This window comes from Pipistrellus kuhlii, unplaced genomic scaffold, assembly GCF_014108245.1.
Source record: "Pipistrellus kuhlii isolate mPipKuh1 unplaced genomic scaffold, mPipKuh1.p scaffold_m20_p_6, whole genome shotgun sequence".
Lineage (NCBI taxonomy): Eukaryota > Metazoa > Chordata > Mammalia > Chiroptera > Vespertilionidae > Pipistrellus > Pipistrellus kuhlii.
The window spans coordinates 49,440,346-49,458,669 of record NW_023425562.1 but is presented as its reverse complement, the minus strand read 5'-3'; positions in this window follow the sequence as shown (position 1 = coordinate 49,458,669).

Genomic DNA, 18,324 nt, shown 5'->3' with positions numbered 1-18,324 from the left:
ACTTTAGTTGAATCTACAACCACTACCATGTCCATTCAACCTACAATGACTGTAATTTCTACTTAGCCTACAATAACAGTAGTCATTAGTCTCCTTCATCAACCTGTAACCTACAACTATAAATGCCATATGATCACTTTACATAATAGAACTACCATCAGGCATCAAAATGTTCTCTTTTGTGGCAAGTTAACCTTTAGTTATCTTTACAGATTAACCTACAACTGTCTTCTCCCACTAGCTTTTCCCTCAAACTGTAGCTACTGCTTCTGCAATTGCTGAGTAGATATTTACTGCTATTTATATACCTCCAGTAACTTAAAGACATCATGGTAGCTACAATATTCACAAGACACTTGAAGACATCATGGTAGCTACATTATTCACAAGAATGTAGACAGTGAATAATAGAATAATTACTTCAATCTTCACCAAATCAACACTGAGGATTTCTAAATGTATTAAAACTGTTTTTAAAGAACTGCTATTGGTGCTATCATTCAAAATAACATAATTTCATATAGAAAAACTAACCCAAATTGTTCATCTAAGAAATATTAAAGAAGTTTTATAAAAAACCTTATGATAAAATTATCCATTTAGATTTTAATATGTATTATTTTTAGTTCAGAACATTGCTCTGTACACAAATTATATACATAATAAACATTATGTTACAAGAAATTCACCAGGAAATTCAGGAATTGGATTGTTATGATGATGTTCCAGAAGATGATGACATGATTGTCATTAATTAAATTAGTAAATTCTTGATACTGTAGGATTCACAGTTTGTCTGGTTTGTGTTGACAACTATCGTACTACCGTACTACCGTACCGTATACAGGTAATAAATTTCCTTTATTTTCATTTAACAATAAATGTGAACCGTATTCTTCTTCATGGAAAAATAAGACATCCCCTGAAAATAAGACCTTGCGCATCTTTGGGAGCAAAAATTAATATAAGACACTGTCTTATTTTCGGGGAAACAGGATAGGTGCAAAATAAATCTACTTAACTGATTACATATATGATCAAGACCAGAATGTTTCATTTATCAAATAGTAAACAATATTTCCAAGAAGAACTTTAAAATTAAAGCTTCTGCACAAATTTTAAATCATTTAAAATCTTTGAAAGTTGAACCTAAAAGGATACTCATTGTTAATTTTAACTAGCTGAGTTATTTTAATTACTAGAGGCCTGGTGCATGGATTCATGCACTGGCGGGGACCCTTGGTTTGGCCTGCAGAGATTGGGCTGAAACTGGCTGTCTGACATCCCCTGAAGGGTCCCAGAGGGTGATAGGTCACTCTGTAAAGTTGCTGTTGCTCAGCAGCTCCTGCATAGAGCTTCTGCCCCTAGTGGTCAGTGCACATCATAGCTACCAGGTGATCTGTGGGTCAGCTGGTTGCCTAAGCTTTTACATATTAGATATGTACTTAGAAGTGGTGACATTTTAGTACATACGTTGCTAATTTAGATTTCTTATAATGAAAATTGATCTTCACTTCCCTCCTTGTTGCTCTGGTTAAGAATATTTTATGAGATGTTTAAAAAACATCACTGATTAGACCATTACATTTCTGATTTTGAGTTATCATTTTCCAATTCTTTCAGAGATCAATTAATCATCAGAATGATAAATGATCTGAAGCTTACTTGTAAATAAATACATATACTACTTATTTTATAAAGATTAAGATTTCCTCAGCCTGTAACAAAATTAGTCTTTAAAAATATACATTGAGGTGGCGGTCACTCACGGATCGTTTCATTGCGTCTGAGGCTTGTGGAACGGTGGGCCCAGAAGGCCCCACTGGCACCGGGGAGGTGCCGAAGTCCCAGTTTCCGCCGGGGAAATGCGGGGGGTGAGGCCAGCGGCTCCTCTGGGGACTGACCGAGACCGAGGCTGCCCATCCGGGCCGCCCCCCACCCGTAGAGCCCTATGGGGGCAGCCGCTTTGCCAAGGCGCCCGGTTGAGAACTATAGTAATCAGAGAAAGGATCCAAGATGGCTGCACAGGTAAACATCTAACCGCAGCTGCACACAACAATTTCAATAAAATACAACTAAAATATAAAATGGACATTGCCCAGAGCTACAGGAAGTCGACTGACTGAAAATTCTACAACAAGAAGGAAAGAGAAAACCAGAAGGAAAAGCAGAGGAGCTGTGAAAGCCTAAGGTACAGAGACATGCTGCATGCGTACGGAGAGGACAGAGCTGGAGAGGAGGGGGAGGCTGAGTACCTTGCTGGCGTTCCCTAGCAGGAAGGAAATAAAAGTCACGGACTGGTCTGAACCCCAGAACCGACAGCGCTGAACCCCAGTTCTAGGCCAGACTCTGGGGACCCAGACTCAAACAGAGGGAGACAGGGCTGTGAGGCGGAATCCCAGGGGAGTGGTGAAAAGCAGAGCCCCCAGAGTAGTGCACATTGCGCACAGAGGACGGAATGTTGTCTCTGATGCTAGACTGCCCTAGCGGGAAGGAGACAAAAGCTCCAGTCTGGGAAGAACGCGATGAGGAGCGGGAGCTGCTGCCGGGCACCAGCAAGCTGGGTGCCAGCAAGGAGCCGGGCGACATGCCCCCGGGGGGGGGGGGGGGGAATGCCTCTGGGCCCTCGACCGCTGATCGTGGGCCATGGAGCCAAGGCCTGAGGGCTGCTTTCTGGGAGGTGCTGACCCCGGCAACAGGCTGAAGCCACGCAGGAGGCTGCTGAGAACAAAGGGGCACCACAGGCCAGCCTGCTGAGCTTCCAGGACGAGGAGGAAGAAACCGAAAAAGTTTTCAATGTGAAGAAATCAAGTTATAGCAAAAGATAGTAAAATTACTTAAGAAAGAATACAAAGAAGATCTTGAAAAATCAAAGATTAAGACAGAACTCAACTCAGCAGCCAACATTGCAACATAAATGTGTTTTTTTTTTAAAAGGACAGAATGTTGGAAAGGCGGCGGCCAGGCCTAGAATGGCCAGGCCCAGGGCAGTGGCAGCCTGGCCCGGAGCAGCAGCAGCCAGGCCTGGGGCAGTGGCAGCCAGGACTGGGGCGGAGGCGGCCAAGCCCTGGGTGGCCAGGCCCAGAGCAGCCAGACCCGGAGCAGCTGGGCCCAGAGCAGCTGGGTCGGGAGCAGCCAGGCCCAGAGAGGCAATAGCTGGGCCAGGAACAGCCATGTTCGAAGCAGCAGCTGCCAGGCCCAGAGCAGCCGGGCCCAGAGCAGCCAGGTCTGGAGCAGCCCGGCACGGAACAACCAGGTTGGGAGCAGCCAGGCTCAGAGCAGCAGCATCCAGGCCTGGAGCGGCAGCGGCCAGAACTGGAGCAGCTGGTTGTGGAGCGGACCAGAGCAACAGAGGCCAGGCCCGAAGCAGTCGGACCCTCACTTGCCCATGCCCCAGGGCTGTTTCTCAGACATAGCTGGAAACTTTTGGGGGAAACTTGAAGGTCTGCTGAATCAAGTGATGAAGGCTTAGATCTGGATGTGTTGAGTTATTATAGCGCTGGGGTGTTGATCTGTGAGTGCCTTGTGTGGGGTCTGGATGAGGTTGGTTGATCTATTTGGAAATGTCTTTTGTGTGAAGTGTATCCTTGGGCATGTGGAGGTATTATTGATATGAGAAAATGCTAAGTAACTGATTTACTACCTGAAAAATGTAAAGTTCTGAAAGTTTGAGGTCTCTTGCCAAAAAGAGGTTTTAAAGCTAACACCTTAATTTCAATGGAGAAAGGGAAGGACAAGCCCTTCCCACCCAGAACAGATAATCCAATTCCAACCAGCAGCTATGTTTAAACACTGTGTCCATTTACACTTGAATGGCTACACCTTTTGATAGCCTAAGGGCAAGTTTACATGTAAACAAGTTTGCTTCTCAGTTCCCAGGGCAGAAAAAACAAGGTTTAATATTATTAGATTTTAAAATTTATTCTTAAAAATATAAAAGTTTATTAATTCAAAAAACACAAGGAAATTAAAAAACCTGATGAACAATATTAACTGTTGATTATAATAGAATCAGAGATACGGGAGGGGAGTGGACTGACAATTCTCGGGGAAAAGCTGAGTGAGGGTTCGGGAAGAGACTGAACCTAAACTGTGCACCTATGGATGAGGACAATGGGGGGTGGGGAAAGGGCAGAGGGTCGGGTGGGAACCTGGTGAAGGGGGGAAGAAATGAGGAACCTTTGTAATAATATGAACAATAAAGATTGATTAAAAAAAATATACATTGAACAAATGAGTAAGTGGTAGCTGATTTGTGTTATGTAAGATCCATGACAATAGACCTTCTGTATTACCTATTATTGTATCCACCTGGCATATAGTGGACTCCAATAAAATTTTATTTGAAATGTTTATATTTGAAGATAATTTTTAAGGCATGAATCTGCAAGAAAAGAACATTTAACCCTAAAAATGTTACTATTAAGAAAATACTTTAGACAATTTTTGTTTAAATTGAGTCGTTTTGATTCTTTTAATTTTTTTATAAGACTTATTTCCTACCCTTAAATAATGTACTTAATTATTTTCTGAATGCTTAAAGTTTCCATAAATCTGGAGTTCATAAATTCTCTTACTTCCTAGTGAAGATTTTAGGTCACTGTTGATCATTGGAAGAGGAGTGTTAGTGGTGGCAGGTGGGGAAAACAGCACTAATTTTTAATAAATAAAAGCACAATATGTTAATTAGACTGGAGGTTCTTCTGGAAAACCTTCTGGATGAAGCCAGGGCTACAAGGGCAGAGGCAAGCCACTGTGGCTGCGAGGGCCGACCTTCTTGCATGAATTTCATGCATCAGGCCTCTAGTTTTTAATAAATTCTTAGCAATTTCTTCCCTAGAAGGCAGATGTAGTTCCTAGCCTAAGCATCCTTTTGGAATGTTCTCTCACTCTACCTGCTGAAATTTTATACACCTTACTTGCTCTCTGTATTTCTTAATTTTTTTTTGTCACTTATTTTCAGATCTCAGCATTTGCTACTTTGAAACATTATAGTATTATATACTAGAGGCCCAGTGCATGAAATTCAATGTGGGGAGGGGGTGTCCCTCAGCCTGGCCTGCATCCTCTCCAATCTGGAACCCCTTAGGGGATGATAGACTGCCTGTGGGATCGGTCCTAAATTGGCAGCGGGACATCCCTCTCACAACCTGGGACTACTGGCTCCTAACCACTCCTCTGCCAGCCTGATTGATGCCTAACTGCTCCCCTGCTGGCCTGATCACACCCAACTGCCTTCCCCTTGGTCTGGTCACATCCAATTGCCCTCCCCTGCAGGCCTTGTTGCCCCCATCTTCTCCCCCACCCCCAACCGACCTGGACCTGGTCACTCCCAACTGCCTCCCCTTCCGGCCTGGTCACCCCACAGAGCGTGCTGTTCAATTGCTTGTTCCTCTTTCACTAACCGCCCCTGCCGGCCTGGTTGCCCCACATAGCCTGCTGTTCAGTCATTTGGTCCTCCCTCACTAACTCCCCTGCCAGCCTGGTCGTCCCATGCAGCCTGCTGTTCAGTCGTTTGGTTGTCACTCACTAACCCCCCTGCTGGCTTGGTCTCCCCAAGCAGCCTGCTGTTTGGTCATTACTGTTTCTGTGATGGCATCCCGGACAATTTGCGTATTCCTCTGTTATTAGTATAGATTTTCCCTTCCTAACAATATCATCAAAATTTTTAAACTGCTGAAACTGGTTTGGCTCAGTGGTAGAGCGTCGGTCTGAGGACTGAAAGGTCCCAGGTTCGATTCCTGTCAAGGGCATGTACATTGGTTGCAGGCACATCCCCGGTAGGAGGTGTGCAAGAGGCAGCTGGTTGATGTTTCTCTCTCATCGACGTTTCTAGCTCTCTATCTCTCTCCTTTCTTCCTCTCTGTAAAATATCAATAAAATATATTTTTTAAAAAAGAAAGAAAAATACCACTGTGTCTTCTAATAAAGTGTTCTTTCTTTTTTTAGTAAGTAAGTAAGTAAGTAAATAAATAAATAAATAAATAAATAAATAAAATTTTAAACTTTTTTGTGGGTGCATCACAGACAATACCTGGTATGATTTTTAGCTCGCTTCCAGGAAGCTCTTCTGAGTACAATTGCTATAAGACAAAATGAAACTCTGATTGCTATGTGTAAGATTGGAGTTTCTGAAGGAAATAGGCTGACACAGTGAGCAAGAGGGGAGTTTATTAGACTGAATGGGGGATGAAGCCACAACCGGGGAAGGTTAGGACTTAGCCTCCTCTGTCCTGAGGGTTGAATTATATGTGCAAAACCCACAAGAGGCAGAGGAGGCTGGGAGTGTAAGTGTTCTAGCCTGATTAGATGGAGTTTGTTGTCCAGACCAATTAGTGCTGGCCATTGAGGCTGAGGGCTGTAAGCGGCCATTGTCATTGTTGGCCAGCTGTCTTGCCCTCCTTGCAGCTGCCTCCTGTTGTGCTGGATAAGGTCCAGCAGCTTGATCCACAAAATGAGGCTGGGGCCACTTTTTCAATCAGGACTTTCTAGTCCTCTTGAGCCAAATGTCCTCTGTGGCCTGTCACTGGGTAAATGGAACATAGATATCTAATACTAAGCCAGTCAGAGAACGATAAATCTCATATGATCTCACTCATATGTGGAATCTAGTGAGCCCAATAAAATGATGTTCAAAAATAGACCCAGAAACATAGAAGCATGAACAGACTGTTGAATCTCAGAGGGAAGGCAGGGGAGGGTGGGTGGGAAGAGATTAACCAATGATATGCATAGATTTATGATCACAGACAATGGGGTGGTGAGGGACTAGTGGGAAGATAAACAAAGGGGCAGGATCAGGCTAGAAGAGGTTACTGAGGGGAAAAGGAGTACCTGTGTATTGCTTTCAACAATAAAGATTAAAAAATATTACTACTTTCAAAAACAAACAAACAAACAAAAAACTGTGGCAAACTCTCTCTACTTGACTTTGTTTCAAGATCACACCTGGTAGACTCTGATCCTTAGCTCCATTTTTCCTGGATGCTTCTGCTAACTCTTTCCTCTTTAACTGCCTTAGCATGGTATTCTGTTTTTCTCATGTGGGTTAATATTTCTGGCAACTGTGATATTCTTGGAGTATCTTTTTTATTTTCCCTTCAGACCTGCAATGACTTCTGTCTCTTATTGGCCCACACATTCAAGTCCTTTTTATTTACTGATCTATGATGACTTCTCAGACGTTTGACCATGAAGAGGCAGAATGTCATCAGAACTGGACACTCTAGGGTTCTGTTTCAGTCAGCACTTCTGTTCCACCTCTAGGGTAAAAGGCGGGGCGGGGCGACTTTCAATGAAGCTAAGTTATAATACAATTTATTTAGGATTGCTATTACGTTACTGCTTGATTCATGGCCACTTAATCTACATCAGGACAAAAGATGGCTCTGTGAATTTCTTTCTCAAAGCTAATACTTGCAGAAAGTTGATGTTCAAGATAGTTTCAAGTGACAATACAAGCAGTCACTTCCAGGGCCATTGCCAAAGCTGGCTCACAGGCAGAGATGTTCTGAAACAGCTGAGTGTAGCCAAGGGAGTCTTTCCAAAAGGCTCAGATTTCATCCCAGTTAAAAAAAAAAAAAAAAAAAAAAAAAAAAGACAACTATTAAGACCTTTTGGGGTTATATTTTCATCAATTCAGCATTGTGTTGGGATTAAGTCACTTTAGGAAGACCAAGAAAACCCCTTACAACTCTGATTTTCCCTGAGGGAACTAGATTTTTGAACGATTCACTTGTTCCTGCAACAAATAGCAGCATTTTGGTTCAACTCTGAACTGCCAGCAAGGAAGAGCATTGTCCTCCTATAGTTGTGATTCCTTGGAATTTGAGGGACAATCCATAGTCTTTCGAGTAGGCTGAGATCTTTTTCCTGAAGAGAAACCAATTATAAAAGATTAACGAGAATTCTACTATTAGAAAATCACTGAGGTCTCTTCAATTACATATACGAAGCACATTAACCGAGAATATGAGGAAACATAACTCAGTAACAAAAAATCTTCACGTGAATAGTCTGTATGCGTAAAAGCCTAAGCGACCATTATGACTGAACAACTGGAATGACAGGTCGCTATGAAGAGTACCACACACTTGCCAGAGGTGATGAGTTGCACCATGCTGCAAGGGCAAAGGAGCAGGCATCCCACCAGTATTCCCCTTCCATAAGGCCCACAGCGACCCGCACCACTGACTTGGGCCAGTACGTGGTGAGCTCCAGTGGCATGGGAAGGCTCCAGTTGAGCGTGCCTGCCAGCCCCAGCACTGCCACCACTGCCTGCTAGTCAGTGGCTCCAGAGCTCTCGGAGAAGGGGCTACATCTGTACTATTTTTTTCTTTTTAAATATTTATTGTTTAGATTATTACAGATGTTCCTCTTTCTCTCCCCTCCCCCCCCAAGCTCCCCTCCACCTGATTCCCTTCCCCACCTCCAACACATACACCCCATGCCCTTACCCCTGGCCACTCTCCCATACGACTGACAGCTGATTTCTCAACATAAATTATGCAGGCCAGAAGGGAGTGGCAAGAAATATTCAAAGTGATGAACAGCAAGAACCTACAACCAAGATTACTCTACACAGTAAAACTATCATTCAGAATTGAAGATAAAGAGCTTCACAGACAAGAAAAAGCTAAAGGAGTTCATCACCACCAAACCAGGATTATATGAAATGCTGAAGGGTATTATTTAAGAAGAGGAAGAAAAAGAAAAAGGTAAATATAAAAATCATGAATACCAAAGTGACAACAAATACATACCTATCAACAAGTGTATCTAAAAATCAAGTGAATAAAAAATCTGATGAACAGAATGAACTGGTGAATATAATAGAATCAGGGGCATAGAAAGGGAGTGGACTGACAATTTTCAGGGGGAAGCGGTATGGGAAGAGATTGTACTAGTATTAAAATCTATTCTTTCAACTTTTAACCTGGGCTTCCTCTCTCCCCCTCTTGCCCTTTCAATGCATTCTCCATGCTTTAGTGAGAGGAATCTTTTGAAAATACAAATCCTACTTTGTCACTTAAGTGAATCCTCTGATTTCCAATAGCCTTCAGAATAGCATCTAGTTTCCTACATAAGATCTGCTGTTTTCCTTTCTAGCCTGTGCCTAATGCATTTTACCTGGAATCCACCAGTCTTTCCCTAAATCGCTGGCTCTTCCTGGAACTTTCACTCTTCTTTACCTGGCTTACCTCTTACCCATCCTTAAACCTAGTTTAGTTGTTGAATCCTATTAAATGACTTCCTTAATATCACCAGCTGGGTTATATGGTTTGGCACCATTCCCTGAGTGCTCAAAGAAGCAAGTTCCTTTATCAAAGCACAAACCACACTTAATGTAATCTCCATAGTCACTGAGCTCACTGTCTTTTATGTCCTGAACCTATAGCACTTAGCATAGGACTACACCAGGCACAAAGTTGATGTTAATAAGTGTTGGTTGAATGAATGAATGATTATTTTTTCAGTAATGAACTGAGTTTTGCCAACTACATTAGCTCTGGTGAAAGGTATGATAAACTAGAAGGTAAAGTTGTCGGAGAATGATGTCCTGATTATAGATTCTTTATCAGCTCACCAGGCTAGGTTTAGTGGAGAATGTGGGTCTTGAGCAGGATATCCAATTCAAAGAATAATTCAAAGGATTTTCCAGATAGAAAAAGAGAAAGACACTAATGTGACTCACCTATCAGAATATATTTACACACTATACACCATCCAACTTCCCACACCTGCCTACTTCTAATTAGGAAGAGGATCTTTTAAAAAATTTTAAAAATATGTTTTTATTGATTTTAGAGAGGAAAGGAGAGGGAGATAGAAACATCAAAGATGCGAGAGAATCATTGATTCACTGACTCATGTATGCCCTAAACTGGGGATCAAGCCCACAATCTGGGCATGTGCCCTGACTGGGAATTGAACCACAACCTCCTGGTTCATAGGTCAACACTTAACCACTGATCCATGCTAAGTGGGCAGGAAAAGGATCTTCTTGTTCCATCATTGTAGCTAAGCTGGCTTCAATTCACTCTGATCAATTTTTTTCCAGTTTGGTTATTTACCTGTGACTTCCCAAAGAAATATTAACTTCTGCCCTAGTCAAAGTTTAAAACTAAGCTAAAAGGACAGAAATGGTGAACAGTGAAGTTGGTTGTCAGGGAATCTCACTTCACCACAACTTGGCAAATCTGTTAAGTGAGGAATCGAGACTAGATAATTTCTATGATCCCTTTAAGTTTCACGTTTTAGTTAAGAAAACAGGTGAGTAATTACATAAGTCAAGACAATAGGCTGGAGGCATGGTTTTAAGTAGGAGATGACAGGCAAAGTAATTTTTTGCTTTCTTTTTTGTTAATAGGAGGTAATTGACACCCACATACAAGCAATGTTTGAAGTTATTCAAGTCGAGAATTTAAAGTGGTTTGGGCAGTTGCCAATAGAATTTCCTAGTAACTTATATAAGGAGTTTGGAGCTTTTACAAAGACAAATGGTCTTTGTCATTTTAGATATTTTAACATAAACTAGTAGGTTGGTGGAACAAATTTTATACTGGATTTCAGATTCATTGTCTTGCTAGAAAAGCTCATAGAAAAGGTAGTTATATATGGTTTCTGTCAAATGGTGGCATGGTCATATTACTGTTTCACAGAACACATATGCTCCAAACATCCTATTCCAAAAGGTGTAGCCTATAATATGAAATCATAATTGTTGAACTGTTTCCACCCTGAGGTAAATGTCTCATAGTTAACTTAGCCTTAATTAAGTCCAGTATTTCCTGAAATCTGCAACTACAAAAGACATTAAACAAAGTGAGAAATATTTCTAGATCTGGGATTGTGAAATTGGTTGACATGAAATGGGAGGAAAATACAAGACAAGCCTATAGATGTTGACAAGTCGAAATCCAGTGAATAGTAGAAATATTTTTTCTTTTTAAAAAAAAAATATATTTTATTGATTTTTTACAGAGAGGAAGGGAGAGAAATAGAGAGCTAGAAACGTCGATGAGAGAGAAACATCGACCAGCTGCCTCTTGCACAACCCCTACTGGGGATGTGCCCGCAACCAATGTACATGCCCTTGACCGGAATCGAACCCAGGACCTTTCAGTCCGCAGACCGATGCTCTACCACTGAGCCAAACCGGTTTCGGCATAGTAGAAATATTTTTAGCTCTTCCATTTTACTTATATTTTGAACTCCTTACCCGTCATAAATATCTAGTTGTCTATTGGTAAATCAATATGTTTGACAACAGTATTTGTTTCACATATATTAAGATTAAATAGGCATGATTTCATAAAGGCATTTGTAATATGCAGACTTCTCATGGTGTGACCCAATGGTAATCACATATTAGATATTGAATTAAATTGCTTTTTGATTTCAACCATCAGAGAAACCAATTTCTGCAGATACAGAATCAGTTACTTTTCCACATGATTAACTATGCAAACAGCCAGGTAGAAGACAGAATGCATAATTTCAGAGAACAATTTCTTTATGGTTCTTTAGGACTTAGCAAAGTTCTTTGAACATCCTCTCAAATTAAACATAGTTTCTGCAGCCTAAACCTAAAATTTACACTCATATGTAGAATCCAATTGACAAGATAAACAAACTAGAAACAGATTCATAGACAGAGAATAGACTGACTGCTGTGAGTGGGGAGGGAAGTTGCCGCAATGGGTGAAAAAGGTAAAGGGATTAAGCAAAAACCCCACAACAACTCATAGATACAGACAGCAGGATAGTGATCACCAGCGGGAAAGTGGGCAGGGGAAGTGGAAGAAGATATAGGGGGTATAAATGGTTGTGGAAGGACACTTGGCTTGGGATGGTGAATACACAATACAATACACAATGTATTATAGAACTGTACATCTGAAACCTGTATAAATTTATTAACCAATGTCACCCCAATAAATTCAATAAAAAAGAAAAAGGAAACAATGGATTTGTTATCAGTTTATTGCAAATAATGTCACATGCAATGTATACTCTAAAAGACTACTACTTTTTCTAGAAGGTTTCCCTCTGCAGAAGTAGCAGAGTAGATTTGTATTTGCAGTTCCCACATAAACCACTTAGGAAAGATTGGGAGTTGAGGTGGAAGTAGTTTTATTCTCTAAGAGTTGAAATAAGATGATGTGAGATAGCCAAGAGACATATGAGAAAATGCTCAAGATCATCAGAAAGATGCAAGTTAAAAAGACAATGAGATAAAGATAAAAAACAAAACATGACAATGATGTACCATCTCACACCTGTCAGAGTGGCTGCCGTCAACAAATTTAACAAACAAATGAGGTTGTGAATAAAAGGGAACCCTGGTACACTGCTGGTAGGAATGTAGACCTCTGCAGCTACTATGGAAAACAGTATGGAGTTTCCTCAAAAACTTAAAAATGGAACTGCCATTTGATCCAGTGATCCCACTTCTAGGAATATATCCTAAGAATCCCCAAACACCAATCAGAAAGAATATTTGCATCCATATGTTTATAGTGGTACAATTTACAATAGCTAAGATCTGGAAACAGCCCAAGTGTCCATCAGATAAAAAGCTGTGGTACATTTACCCAATGGAATACTATGCAACTATAAAAAAGAAGGATCTCTTATCCTTTGAAAAAACAATGGAGGGCCCTGGAGAGTATTACCCTAACAAAATAAGCCAGTCAGAGAAAGACAAGTATGACATAATCTCACTCATATGTGGAATCTAGTGAACAAAATAAACTGATTAACAAAGTAGATCCAGAGGCATAGAAGCATAAACAGGGTGACAAATCTCAGAGGGAAGGAAGGAGTGGGAGGGTAGGGGATGGGGAGAGATTAACCAAAAAACTTATATGCATATATGCATAACCCATGGACACAGACAGTGCAGTGAAGGGCTGGGAGAGGGGAAGGAGGGAGGGGACCAATGGGAAAACAGGAGGACATCTGTAATACTTTCAACAATAAAGATAAATTTTAAAAAAGATGATATGAGGAAAGCAGTTCACTCAATGTATTAATAATGAATGTCCCATACTCTTCTTTTTTGGACCCTTTTCTACTGTCTACTTATGAGAAATAGACTTCCAACAGTGCGGGGAGAATCTTCAAACCAGGCAAGCTCTGAGGTTCTGAAGGTTTTAAAAAATTTACTTAAGACACTTTAAACTTGTTTTTCAGAGATTCCACCCCTGGACAAATAGAACAACCTCTCAAGGTTGGGAATAAAACCAAATTTAAGGATCAGCAATTGTTTTTACTGAGCATGCTGGGACTATAAATTAATTGCGCCTACAGTTCCAAAGCCGAGCTGTACAAATGTTTAATCCCCAGTGCTTAGTCTTGTGCCAACCTCATAATACATGGTTCAGAAATGTTTGCTCAAAGTGTTGGATTAGACCTTGACTCATTCTGTCAATGTCTCACAGTTTGGAACCCTGAGTCTTCAGGCCTTGGCTTGTGTTGCACTAAAACCGCTTGAACCAAGGTGCCCCTTGAATAATGAGATCTGTGGATTCCACCTGGCCCTACGGCTCAACTGGAGATAACCCCTTCTCATCACCAATGCTTGACTTGACTTTCATACCTATCTTGCTCTCTACTTCCGCTCTCCTAGTTCACCTTTTAATTCATCCCTTTCTTCTTAACCTCTCCCACTGTGTCCTATGAGATACCTGTTACAAACCCTCCTACCTTTTTGGTTTCTCTCAACAGCGATTCCACCATCTTTTTTTGCCTTGAATAACACTGTCTCTTTCCATAGGATAGCATTTCCCTTTGTCTTTAGTGACTATGACTCATTACTTATTTGAAGCATATTTTGATAACATTGGGGATGTCAGTGGGGGTGAAGGGAAAGCAAACATTCTAGTTGCTCATCATTGCTGGCAAACCATTACTTATTTTTTCTCACTAAAACACATTATTTGAGGCCTGTGCCATTTGGCTATCCTACTTTCTAACCTCCCTGTGACCATCATGATTCAGTTCCTGGTCATTTTCATTTTCTCTACCATCACTTTAGGTAAAGAGTGGTCATTTAGCCTCCAATAACCCATAGACCCTGTCCCCTCTGCAAGAACAACTCCCCCACTAAAAGTTTAAACTTAAATTTTATACTCTAACCACAAACAACTTCCTTTTCTGGCTCTCGCACTTTCTGAATCCCATTATATGTGTTCTTGGACTTCCTGTGACCACTAATGCCCTTTTTCATGAGCCCTAGTCCAATCCAAGTCCATCAGTGCATGCTGAAGTGTCTTGGGGACATATAAGAGAGGGCATCTAATAGAGGGCAGATGTCTGACTCCAGAGAAAGGTCTAGGTAGCAGGTAGTGGTTTTGGAATTGCATTCTCCATTAGATTTACTCTGGGGTCATTTATATCCACTAGATTGGAAAGTACTTTTTAAAAGTTTGAAAATCTCAAGTATTGACAATGATAAAGAAAAATGCTCACTCTCATATACTGCTTATAGGGATCAGATTAGTACAAACAGGAAAATATTTTTTGCATTTTCCAATAAATTTGACATGTGCAGGCTCTGAAACATAGCAACTCCTATTTCTCTTTCTCTAGTAATAGCTATATCATTTCAAACATAGGTTCCAACTCTTGAGTCACTTATACGTGGATTTGTAAAAATAAATACTATAAATGCATTTTCTCTCCTTTATTATTTAATGAACAACATTGTCTTTCTCAAGCTTATTTCACTGTAAAATTCAGTATATAATACATATAACATAAAATATGTATTAACTGACTATTTATGTTACAATAAAGCTTCCAATCAATGGTAGACTATCAGTAGTTTAGTTGGGGGAGTGAAAAGCCATACTTAGGTTTTGGAGTACACAGTAGGTCAGTGCCCCTAGCCCTGAGGCCCTTGCCCCCTCCAACCCTTGGTGTTCAAGGGTCAACTGTACTAGTGTATCTCTTAGTTCCAGAGACATGGATGAGATGCTTATAGCTGCATGGTTTGAAGTAGAAATACCAAAATAGAAATAAAATAAATAAATAAATGCAAGTCTAGAAGCATACAGCTAAATACCTTTACCACCTATGTTTCTAAAAATCAGGAGTATGTAATCCATCTTTAAAGAAATACAAGGGAATGATAACTACATAATTTAAAATTCTGGCTATATCTGGAGATAGAGGATATTAATGTATCAATATAAGGGGCTTCAATTGTATTAGTGATTTCTATATATTATTATGAACAGTAGATACAGAGGTACGTTGTTTCCCCGAAAATAAGACATCCTCTGAAAATCAAACCTAGCCCAACTTTGGGAGAAAAAAATTAATATAAGACACTGTCTTATTTTCAGGGAAACAGGGTAGGTGTCTGTATTACCATTCTGTGTATTTTTATTGTTATATATTTTTTGATGAATGTCAGGAAATATCTCACAATGATAACAAATGTAACCACTCTTCTATAATACTTTCCTAACTCCTGCCATTCTGTCAGCATGGGCTGCCTGAGTCACTCTAGAGGGGTAGTTTTAGCAGGTCATTGTAACAATGATCACAAAGGCTCTAGGCTTCATTTCAGAGCAGATTCGGTCTCCATCTCTATTTTCTGTTGATCAGGACAAAGCAAGAGATATACTGAAGTATAGCCATCCAGAAGGACACAAGATTGAAAGGTTAAAGTTGGCTGAAATGAGAACTTGGGAAACCTTCATTGTAATGAAACGTTTTGCAGAGTAGATAGAATTCTCAGACCACAAAATGACGCCTAATACTTGGATGTACCAATTAACTCAAGTGCTCCAAGTCTGTTTGGCGTCATGTAGTCCCAAACGAAATTCTTCAATAATTACCATACATCACGAATTTATGGAACTTTGTAACCAGTAATTTATCAGTCAGTCACCCAGTATTGATTAAGTTCTTATAAATTATGCTGTTGGGTACTAACCACTCAGGAAATACATTTCAGAAATTGGCTTGGTCTCTGCCCTATTAAAATATATTTAATTACAATAGGTCATGTTCAGCGCCATAGCAGAGGTTAGCTGGGACTACAATATCTTCAGAAAGAGAATTATAGTCACAGGATTAAAATGCAGAAATCCATAGGTAATTAAAGGGAGGGAATATTTTCAGAAAAAGGTGTTGCCAAAAGAAAGGACATGTGTCAAATGTCAATTGTCCATATTAGTTGGTGAGAATTAGGAAAATGATTGTGGCGAATAGACAGCAGGAAGTCATCTACTAGATGTATAACCAAAGATGAATTTATTACAATATACAATATATGTAGACCAAATATAAAAGTTTGGATGTTCATGTCATATTTGTCAAAATATTTATGCCCTGTATGTCATAACAAGAATGTTCAACAAGCTTCCTTTACCTGTACTAAGCTCTTAATTAAATAATTGTAATAATTGTTTGTTTGAAATTAGGTTAGGTTGTTTATAAGAACTTGAAAAAATAATCTATAATGTAAAAACATATATTACAAATTAAAAGAGAAAGAAATATATATTAAATGTTCTGAAAAAATTGGTTAAATATTTGGGAAAAAAGAAATCAAAATTAATTGTAAATGTACTAAAAAGTTAATTGTTGAAAATGAGAACATATAAATCAGAGATAATTAGCTTAACCTTCTAAGTTTTAAAAACTTCTGTAAATAAAGATAAATGTCTTTAAAAAACAGGAAAAAAACTGCAGAAAAAATAACTGCAACACATAGGCGAGGAAAGTAATTAGTATCTTTAACATAAAATGTTTACTAGAAAAAAGAACACTGAACCACAACAGTTAATGACATAAAACATAAACATGAGCATGCATAAACATACAGATATATACATATGAATATTCTGTAAAGTGAATGTCGAATAATATGTAAATGGCTATTACATTGTTTAATTTCCTAGTAGAAAACAAAGGACATAACTACACACACACACACACACACACACACACACACACACAACACACACACAACGTTTTTCTTGACCCAGTTAGCAAAGACTAAAAACATAGTCAAAGCAAGGAAAACGCAGTAAAGAGGGCAGTCTTGTTACATTGTTAGTGACAGTGTCATCCACTGCATATTAATGTCATATATATATAAGTGAAGTGCCAGAATTGTTACTATTTTGCATATATGTGCACTTATATGCATATACATTGTATATATAGTAAAATTTGTCATTAACATTTATTATATATTATTGTATATGTACATATACATAATATAATAAAAATTCATTTAGCTAGAGTCTTTTAACTTCTAATATTTTAGTCTATCAACTTTTTTTCTTACTCTGTTGAGCTTCTGGATAACTTTCTTAGAATTCTACATTTTCTTATTTGGGGATCCATAAGCAAGTCAACTAGCAATGGGAGAGAAGCGGAAACTGATATTTTCTTTTGATTTTTAGCTGATTTTCGTCACCAAGAAGAAGCACATATGATCCCAATAGCCATGCTCTCTGGACAACAAATTTAATTTCTCTGCACTGTTATCAACTGCTTTGAAAAGCTGACATTTCTGGGATTTAAAATTGGCACCATAATTTTGACCGATAGGTAAACTTTCCATTTCAGAGTTATTTTCAACAGAACCCAGAAACATACTCTTTTCAGGTTTTCTAAGGATTCCGAACAATTACATTTTGTGTGTGTGTGTGTGTGCGTGTGTGTACACATGTGCATACATCTGTGTATTTCCATTGGGAATATACCAGAAGTGGAATTACTAGATCACAGTATATGAATATCTTTCAATTTACTAGATAGTGTCAAGTGTTTTCTAAATGGTCTTGCCAATTTAAACTGTTGCCAACAGTATATTTATTTGGAACTTCAATATCCTCCTTAATGACTTAATAAAGTTTTAGAATATTTCCAGTAAAAGTATTACATGTCTATGGTTAGGTTTATTTCTAAATACTTGAAAGTTTCAAGTAATATTTCTTTAAGTTTTAGTTTTCTGAACATTATTGTTGGTATACAAAAATACAATTGATTTCTTAAATTATTTTTGTATGGATTTTGCATCTACTAATCTTGCTAAACTCTGACTCATTCTAATAGTTTGCTTGTCTTCTTATTTCTATGTTTATATTCATATGCAAATAGGAACAGTCTAACTTCTTCATATTACTATTTTGCTGCCCTGTTTAAGAATTTCTGTACAATATTGCATAGCAGGTGTCATAGTGGATATTCTTATCTTGTCACCTTTCCTTTTTACATCTCAACCCTTCCAACTGAGATTTCTTCCCTTGTGCTCTTTTGCATTTCTTTTAGTGTCTGTTGATGATAACTTTAAAT